The following is a 10,605-nucleotide window of genomic DNA, read 5'->3' on the forward strand; positions in this document are numbered from 1 at the left end:
TTAATTAAGTTCAAGACTATGGGGCTGTACATTGGCCATAAAGTTGCTGCCTAAAAGTGCCAGAGATCCGGAATTGATCCTGAATATGGGTGCTGTCTGTATGGAGTTCAAGAAGGAACTGCAGATGCTGGAAGATCGAAGGTACACAAAATGCTGGAGAAACTCAGCGGGTGCAGCAGCATCTATGGAGCGAAGGAAATAGGCGACGTTTCGGACCGAAACCCTTCTTCAGACACATTTTGTGTACCTGCTGTCTGTATGGAGTTTGCTCCTTTTCCCATTGATCGCATGGGATTTCTCCAGGTGCTCTTGTTTCCTCCACATTCCAAAGGTGTGCAGGAACCTATTTCAGACCCAACCCAAAACGTAATATTTTCCTTTTGTCCAGAGATTCTGGCTGACCTGTTGAGTTACTCCAGCTTTTTGTGTCTATCTTTAAACCAGCATCTGCAGTTCCTTCCTACACACACAATACTATACGATAGAACTTTATTAATCCCAGGAGGGAAATTGTGTGTGTGGGTATATATATTATACACACACACACACATATATATTTATATAGTGATATATTCATATATAAATATACACCGTTTTGTTTTCTCATTTATAACATTGTTTACAGAGCACTATGTTTACATATTCTGTTGTGCTGCTGCAAGTAAGGATTTCATTGTTCTAACTGGGACGTGAGAGAATAAAACACTCTTGACTCTTGACTTACTCCGCTGTGTGGGAAAGAATTGGCGTACGGGTGATCAGTGGTCGGCGTGGACTCGGTGGACTGAAGGGCTTGTTTCCACGCTGTATGTTTAAATTAAACTAAAGACACTAAAACCAGAGGGAGTCTAAAGAAGGGTCTCTACCCGAAACGTCACCCAATTTCTTCTATCCAGAGTTGCTGGCTGCTCCATGGAGTTCTCCCGCACAATTAAAGCATGGAATATTCTTCACCCTACCATAGTTACACAACCAGACGCAACTAAATTTAAGGTACCTCTTTTTTCCCAAGAACCCTTTTTTGCTTAAGTCCAAGTCAAGAGTCAAGAGAGTTTTATTGTCATGTGTCCCAGATAGGACAATGAAATTCTTGCTTGCTGCACCACAACAGAATATGTAAACATAATACAGAACAGGACATAAAGGTTCAGTGTGTTTATATACCATAGACCATATATATACACAATAAATTAACAGATAGAATACAATAGGCTGCTATTGTTCAGCCCACTACCACCTCCACTTTAAATTCCATTTAGAATATTTATGGAGGACCAGGAAACCAGAAGCAAGGGTGACTCCAGGGAGTTACTCCTGATCCAGGGTCAGGGAGTGATTCTGCGTTGGTTTTCAGCGGTTGCGGCGAGGCAGCGAACGGACAGCAATGGTGGCCAAATCTCCCACAATTCAGAGCGAGGGAGAAAGTGCCCAGCGCCGACCAGTTGCCGTGGCAGTGCGCATGCGCAGGGCGGCCGATGATATGCTGGCTGTGGATGTGCGCATGTGCAGGGGGGAGGACGTGCTGGCCGTAGCAATGCACGTGCAAGGCGGCCTGCCGTGCCGGCGGATGAGGAGCGAGCGGAGAGCGGAGCCCGGCGGCCCGGATACGGATGGCGGGCGGAGACGGAGAGAGAGAGAGAGATAGAGAGGGGGGCCCGCCCAGTGTTGAACGGCAGGTATCCTGCCTTAGCCGGAGGCCCCCTAGATTTCGTCGCCCTAGGCTTCAGCCTATGAAGCCTAGTGGTAAATCCGGCTCTGCGAGGCCCCCCTAGATCTCGAGGCCCTAAACTGAAGCTTGTCCAGTTTATACGTAAATCCGGCCCTGATTAGAAAGAGGGATGAGCTCCTGGAGGCAGAGTTTATGAAGCTGGAAAGAGGTTAAAAATCAAGAACTCAAAGGTGGTAATCTCTGGATGCACACATGAGCGATGTAGGAAGGAAGGATTTAGATTCCTGTGGTGTTGGGATTGTTTCTGGGGGAGAAGGGACTTCTGTAAACCAGACTAGTTTAATCTTAACAGGAGCCGGATCAATATCCTCACATGAGAGTTTGTTCATTCTAATTTGGTAGTGGGTGGGAACCCAAGTGTAGAATAGAAGGGAGGTAATTTAAACTGGAAATAAAGGAAGGCGTTTAGGTTGTGCGTATGAGTGTGTGTATGTTAGGGGGATTATATTTAGGAAGGCAAAGAAAAAGGAAAAGACAGTAGCCCAGCTCAATGTCAGGGATAATGATAACTTCATGCAATGGCACAGAGCTGAGCATACTAGCATAAAAGTGCATCAGCAAATGTTCAGAGTAAAGGGGCTGTCCCACATGGGCGACCTAATCTGCGAGTTTAGAAGAGTGTCTTTGACCTTCAAACCCGCAGCATGGTCGACACGTGGTCCTAGGAGGTCCTATGAGGTCACTGGAACTCTCCTTCATGCTCGAGGGAAGTTCCCAAATATTCATGGCCTCAGCTAGGTCGCGGAAAATTTGCACTAAAATAACAAGTTTGCAGATGACAGAATATTGTGTTCAGTTCTGAGCACCATGTTATAGGAAAGATATTGTCAAGCTTGAAAGTGTTCAGAAAAGATTTACGAGGATGTTGCCAGGACTAGAGGATGTGAACTATAGGGAGAGGTTGAGTCGGCTAGGTCTCTATTCCATGGAGCACAGGAGGATGAGGGGGGGATCTTATAGAGGTGTACAAAATCATGAGTGGAATAGAACATGTAGATGCACAGAATCTCTTGCCCAGAGTAGGGGACATAGGTTCAAGGTGAAAAGATTTAATAGGAATCCGTGGGGTAATCTTTTCACACAGAGGGTGGTGGGTGTATGGAACAAACTGCCAGAGGAAGTAGTTGAGACTGGGACTATCCCGTCATTTAAGAAACAATTAGACAGTCACATGGATAGGACAGGTTTGGAGAGATATGGACCAAGCGCAGGCAAGTGGGACTAGTGTAGCTGGGACATTGTTGGCTGGTGTGGTCAAGTTGGGCCAAAGGGCCTGTTTTCACACTGCATCACTGCAGTGGGTGTATCTGGTAGTGGGCTGGCTTAGGTATGATAGAGCTCCTCCAGCGATTCCTCCCTCTTTGCCTTGTTAATAACCAGAGATGTTAGGGTGTCAGGAGGTGGGTCTCTGCCACAGGACACTCAGCCTCGAGTCTAGTTTTGTGGCCATTATATTTTTTTGACTACTGCTGTTGAGATTCTGCTCAGTGATAAGTCTCAGGATGCTGTGGTAGAGAATGCCAGAAGTATAGCCATTTCATGCTAAGCATTGATGTTTGGACACATTGATTGTCACTGTTTAATGTTTATGTGGTGAGAATGTTATTTGCCACATATCATGATGTGATGTCTAGGTCTTGCTGTGTCAGACACTGGTTGCTTTATTTTCATGGGAACTGAGAACAGAATTGAATATTATTATGCTTGTCACTGAAATCCCTACATCTGATCTTACACTTCTTCTGACTTATTTGCAGAGTGACATAATCATCAAACTTATCTTTGCATTTGACACCTTTGATAAACATAAAGGTACAACCCTGAGACATGGAGAGGAAAGCCATAATTTTACTGCCACCTTAAACTTGATGTTATAAACCATTGTAATGTAAAAGTGAAATGAAGGAAATTCTTCTACACATGAGTGCTATTGGTCTGGAATGCATGCACTGCCAGGGGTAATAGTGAAGGCAGTTTCGATTGTAGCATTTGAAAAAGAATAGTCAAGTATCTGAAAAGGAATTAATTGACAAGGCTTTGGGATAGGGATGAAGTATGCAACTAACTGGAATAGTCTTACATAGATATGATATGGGTTTAAGAGACTCCTTCTGTGCTTTAAATATTCTACATTTCTGTGATTCTCTGCAAAGGAAAATACTAGATGTTAGAGCTTTTCAATGAACATCCAACGATTGATTAACTCATTATCCTGTAGTTGCGTAGGGTACAGGAATTTTGGTTCCAGTCTTATCATTCCGTTCATTTTTCAGATGTAGTTAACACTGTTTATTGTTGCAGTTCTTCATTTGTGAATTGTACACACGGCTAAAATGTGTTTACTTAATTAATAAAGGAGGATCTTGCTTTTGTTTTGAATAACCTTTGTAGGCTATTCCTTTGTTCTCAAACATAGTCATAGAGTCATACAGCATGGAAACAGGCCCTACGGCCCATCTTGCCCATGCCGACCAAGTTAACCCTATCTACACTTGTTCCACCTACTTGTGTTTGGCCGGGGCAAATGTTTTTAAGTGTTGTTATAGTTTCTAATTCAACTACCTACTCCGGCAGATAGACGCAAAATGCTGGAGTAACTCAATGAAGTGGGCACATGTGCGCATGTGCGGAGCTCTTCTAGAGTGTGCGCTTGTGCAGGACTTTTCCGGAGAGTGCGCATGTGCGAAGAATCAGCCATGTTTGCCAGACGTTTCTGAGTTTATGTATTAAAGAAATAAGTTGCTTAAAGCTTAAATAAAGTTAAGTAAATTATGAGTAGTGAAAGTTTCATTTACCTCACAACACTCAGCGTGACAGGCAGCATCTCTGGATAGAAGGAATGGTTAACTTTTCGGGTCGAGACCCTTCTTCAGACTGTCCTGCTGTGTTAGTCCAGCATTTTGTGTCTATCTTTGGTTTAAACCAGCATCTGCAGTTCCTTGCTGCACAAACCTACTCCGGCACCATCATTTCAACCATCCTCTGTGTGAAAAGGTTGCCCCTCAGGTTCCTATTAAATCTTTCCCCTCTCACCTTAAACCTTCGTCCTTTGGATCTTGATTCCCCTACTCTAGGTAAAAGACTTTGTGCATCTGCTCTTATCTATTCCACTCATGATTTTATACACCTCTATAAGATCACCTCTCATTCTCTTACCCTCCAAGGAATACAGCCCTGGCCTGCCCAAACTCTCCCTATTGCTCAGGCCCCCAAGTCCAGGCAATATCCTCATAAATCTTAACTGCATTCTTCCCAGCTTAACAGCATATTTCTTATAGCAGGGTGACTACTACAACTGCAGCCTCACCAGCACCTTGTACAGCTGTAATATAACATCCTAACCATTGTACTCAACACCCTGACTAATGAAGGCCAATGTGCTGAAAGCCAATGAAACGAGTCGGAAGGAACTGCAAATACTGGTTTAAACCGAAGATACACAAAATGCTGGCGTAACTCAGTGTGGCAGGCAGCATCTCTTGAGAGAATGAATGGAAGTTGTTTCGGGTCGTGACCCTTCTTCAGACCGAAGAAAGGTCTTGACCCGAAACGTCACCTAATTCTTCTCTCCAGTGATGCTGTCTGTCCTGCTGAGTTACTCCAGCATATTGTTTCTATTTTTGTGCTGAAAGCCTTATTGACCTGTGATGCCACTTTCAAGGAACTATGTACCAACACTCTTAGTTGACTCTGCTCTGCAACGCTCCACAGAGACCTGCCATTTACTGTACACTTCCATGGCCATCTCACATTTATCTATATTAAACTTCATTATCCATTCCTCTGCTCTTGTGCCGAACTGATGAAGACACTGCTGTAACCTTTGATAACCATCTTCGCTATCTACCCACTTTAGTTTCATCTGCAAACTAAAACCCCTATCCCACTTAAGTGAATTTTCAGCGACTACGCTGTTTTCATATTGTCGCGGGGTGATGCCTGTATGGTCGTGAGCAGTCTCCTTAAGTCGCCTAAAGAGTCGTAACGTTTTTCTGATCGCCGCTGGATTTTGAAATGTTCAAAACTTTTTGGCGACTGTGGGCTTGACGTACCTTGTCCTCTCCTGTCATAGGTGTTGTTGTAGGTTGTCGCCAGGATGACGCAGGCTGTCGCCAGGTGACGTTGGTTGTTGCCGGGTGCTGACTTCGGTGAATTCCATTGGCGACTATCTACGTCAACCTACGTCAACCGGCGACAGGTACACGGCGACTAAATTGTCTTCAGTTGTCGCCGACAGGGTCGTTGCTTGTCGTAGCTTGTCGCTGGTGGACGTATGTTGACTTTGGCTGTCGTAGGTTGTCGTAGGTGTGCTTGAAGGTGGACATCCTAATGGGTCATAGAAACATAGAAATTAGGTGCAGGAGTAGGCCATTCGGCCCTTCGAGCCTGCACCGCCATTCAATATGATCATGGCTGATCATCCAACTCAGTATCCCGTACCTGCCTTCTCTCCATACCCTCTGATCCCCTTAGCCACAAGGGCCACATCTAACTCCCTCTTAAATATAGCCAATGAACTGGCCTCAACTACCTTCTGTGGCAGAGAATTCCAGAGATTCACCACTCTCTGTGTGAAAAATGTTTTTCTCATCTCGGTCCTAAAAGATTTCCCCCTTATCCTTAAACTGTGACCCCTTGTTCTGGACTTCCCCAACATCGGGAACAATCTTCCTGCATCTAGCCTGTCCAACCCCTTAAGAATTTTGTAAGTTTCTATAAGATCCCCACTCAACCTTCTAAATTCTAGCGAGTACAAGCCGAGTCTATCCAGTCTTTCTTCATATGAAAGTCCTGACATCCCAGGAATCAGTCTGGTGAACCTTCGCTGTACTCCCTCTATGGCAAGAATGTATTTTCTCAGATTAGGAGACTAAAACTGTACGCAATACTCCAGGTGTGGTCTCACCAAGTTATCAGTTGTCAGTAGCTTGCAGTAGTTTGACGTCGACTAGGTGGTAGGTTGTCGTAGCTTGTCGTAGAAATTGTCGTGGGGGAGGGTCCAGTCGCCGCTTTTTCGGCGACCTGCTAGACTGTGACAGTCGCCGAAAAAATCTAAGTGGGACAGGTCCTTTATTAATCATGTCTTGTACGTCAAGAGTCAAGTGTGATTTATTGTCACAGGTACCAAAAGAGAACAATTAAATTCTTACACGCAGTAGCACAACAGATTTAAAGAGTACTCAATAGATAATTTAATAAACAGACATTAAAAAAGTTTAAAAAGTAAAAAAAAAACAACATTGTGTAAAAACACAAACCAAAGCCCAAAGTCTCTAGTGCAATCAAGGCAGTTCATAGTTCAGAGTTTAGTTGTAGTTGGTAATGTTTAATAGCCTGATGGTTGTTGGGAAGACGTTGTCTCTGAACCTGGACATTACCATTTTCCATCTCCTGTACCTTCTTCCCAATGGCAGGAGTGAAATTAGAGGATAGCCAGGGTAGTGAGAGTCCTTGATGAAGCTGGCTGCCCTTTTGGGGGCAGCACCTCCTGTAGATCCAATCGATGATGGTGAGGTCAGTACCTGTGATGGACTGGGGAGTGTTCACTACGTTTTGTAATCTCCTTTGCTGTTGGGCATTCGAGTTGTCAAATCAGGCCATGATGCAACCAGTCAATATGCTCTCAACTGTACAAATGTAGAAATTCAAGAGAACACTCAGGAAGGTGCTATTGTCAGCATTATTGAAAGATTAGGCCAACACAAATAGTTGTTTATTGTCATATGCACGTACAGTGAGATGCAGGTACAATGAAAATCTTGCTTGCAGCAGCAGCATCACAGGGACATAGACTGAAACAAACACACAGAAACATAAAGTATACTCAAATTACATGTAAATTCTGCATTAATAAAACTAAAATAAATGTGGAAAAAACAAGACGAGCGCAAAACACAATTGTGTTCTTACCGATCCGCACTCATGTCATAAGGTCATTAGTGATAGGAGCAAGATTAGGCCATTCAACACATTGTCTACTCCGCCATTCAATCATGTACAGTCTATCTCTCCCTCCTAACCCCATTATCCTGCCTTCCCCCCATAACCCTTGACACCCGCACTAATCATGAATCTATCTATCTCTGCCTTAAAAATATCCATTGACTTGGCCTCCACAGTCTTCTGTGGCAAAGAATTCCACAGATTCACCACCCTCTGAAATTTCTTCTCATCTCTTTCCTTAAGGAACGTCCTTTAATTCTGAGGCTATGACCTCTGGTCCTAGACTCTCCCACTAGTGGAAATATCCTCTCCACATCCACTCTATCCAAGCCTTTCACTATTCGATAAGTTTCAATGAGGTCCCGCCTCATCTATTGTCCTCTGCACCTATTGTCTATTGTCTATTTTCATCCTTCTAAACTCTTGTGAGTGCAGGCCCATTGCCGTCAAACGCTCATGATATGTTAATCCTGTGATCATTCTTGTAAACCTCCTCTGAACCCTCTCCAGAGCCAGTATATCCTTCTCAGATATGGTGCCCAAAATTGCATTGATTGTTCTGCCGGTAAGGAAGTCAAGGAACCAGTTGAATAGAGAGATACATAGGCCCAGACCTTGGAGCTTGGTGATGACTTTGGAGGGGATGATGGAGTGAATGCCAAGCTGTAGTCATTGAATAGCAGCCTGATGTATGTGTATGATGTTGAGTGGCGAAGCAGGCACAATTAACTGTGTTTTAAAGTTCATATGTAATGGTAGGTTATTTGTTGGACCAGAGGGGTGTGTACAGTGCAGTTATGCAGGGGTTGAAACACTACATTTCATAATATGCACAGAACACAATATATACAGATAACAATGTAGATGATGCAAAGCATGAGAGTATAGTAAACTGAGAGAAGGATAGTACAAGATTTCAAGCAGGTATAGATGTACTGGTAGAATGAGTGGATGGAAGGCAGTTTTCTGAAGAGACCTGGATAAGTATGGTTCAATGGTCCTTTATTGTCACGTGTACTGAAGTACAGTGAAACTTGATTTACCACACAGTCATACAAAAAAAAGAAACAAGATAATACTGTAACTACATAAAGATTAAACATAGACTTAAACAACAACCAGGGGTGTGTGAGAATCCCCACGGAACACAGCATAAGCGGAGACGCACAGCCACCAGTTCACTGTGTGGGCCACACACTCTCCTTCACGTGACCAGAATTGCACCGACCACTGTCACTCTCTGCAGTCCCTGTCCGCCCAAATAGGCAATAGACTCCTGGATATCCTCATGGAGCGATGATCCTGCAAACACTGAGATCACTGCACTCGCGGCATTCCCTCCGAGTCCTCACCAGTGCAGGCAGCACGTCCATCTTGTTATCGGCGACCTCACATTCCCCACTGTGATGGAAGGTAAATAACGTATACCTTCTTTCCTCCTTGTCTCCCGTAGTCGGGGCAATTGAAACATCCACAGTCGGGGCGACCGAAACTCCCGCAGTCGGCAATTGAAGCTCCCGTAGTCGGGGCGATCAAGGCTCCCGCGATCGGGGCGGTCAAAGCTCCTGGACTTGGAGCTCCCGAAGTCGATCCCTAACAAAGGGACCGTCAGCTCCACGATGTTAAGGCCTCAGTGCGGACGGAGATACGATACGGAAAATGTTGCATCGCCATCGAGGGAACAGTTAAAAAAGTTTCTCCCACCCCCCACATAATACAAAAACTAAAGATACACTAAAACATACAAGTAAAAACAGACTAAAAATAACAAACGAAGAAAGGATCGAGACAGGCTGTTGGCGAGCCAGAACCACCATTCAATATGTTCACAGCTGATCATCCAAAATCAGTACCCCTTTCCTGCTTTCTCCCCATATCCCATCTAACTCTCTTGAAAACATTATTTTCAAGATCTCTATAACATTCAACAGTGCTTTTAACCCTCCAAGAACTTTGCTTCCTACCGACTCTGACCACATATTCATCCCATTTTTATTAACCCATAATTCCCTTGGCGTTCCTTCTAGTCTCTAAACTCTGGATTTCCATCAATAAACTTTCCAGATTCTTGTTCTCCTTTTGGGCTCTTGTTAACCTTGTCTTTTAACTATATATTTTTTGACAGTTTAATCTTATGTTTCCAGGTTTAATTTATTGATATTTTTTGATCATATTGATGTTATACACTTTGAGATGCAGTCATATAGTAAAGTTGCTAAAAGGACACAAAGTGTTGGAGTCGGGCAACATCTCTGGAGAACATGGATAGGTGATGTTTTGGGTCTAGGTTCTTCTTCAGAGATGCTGCCTGAACTGCTGAGTTAATCTAGCACTTTGTGTCCTATTGTGTATTAACCAGCATCTGTAGTTCTTTGTTTCTTCTGATAAAGTTGCTAGGTATGTATAGTTATAACTGTGGTAGGGCTGTGGAAACATAAAGTAATCTATTACTTGTAGAAAAGCTGATTACGCACCCAGAAGGAATCAATTTGATTTATTTAGAAAATGAAACAAATACCTTCAGAGGGAAAATAAGCACTGTTTGAATAAGGCTGTTAGAACAGACCCAACCCAGGTGAAGTATGAGTCAGAGCTATGATTGAGCAAATTGTTATTTTTTATCTGACTCAGTAACGGCAAAAGCTAACCTACTGGCAGTCAACATAATCGTCCCCATGTATTACACTGCAGTTAACCATATAACCATATAACAATTACAGCACGGAAACAGGCCATCTCGGCCCTACAAGTCCGTGCCGAACAACTTTTTCCCCTTAGTCCCACCTGCCTGCACTCATACCATAACCCTCCATTCCCTTCTCATCCATATGCCTATCCAATTTATTTTTAAATGATACCAACGAACCTGCCTCCACCACTTCCACTGGAAGCTCATTCCACACCGCTACCACTCTCTGAGTAAAGAAGTTCCC

Source organism: Amblyraja radiata, chromosome 7 (genome assembly GCF_010909765.2).
Source record: "Amblyraja radiata isolate CabotCenter1 chromosome 7, sAmbRad1.1.pri, whole genome shotgun sequence".
In the NCBI taxonomy this organism is placed as follows: Eukaryota; Metazoa; Chordata; class Chondrichthyes; order Rajiformes; family Rajidae; genus Amblyraja; species Amblyraja radiata.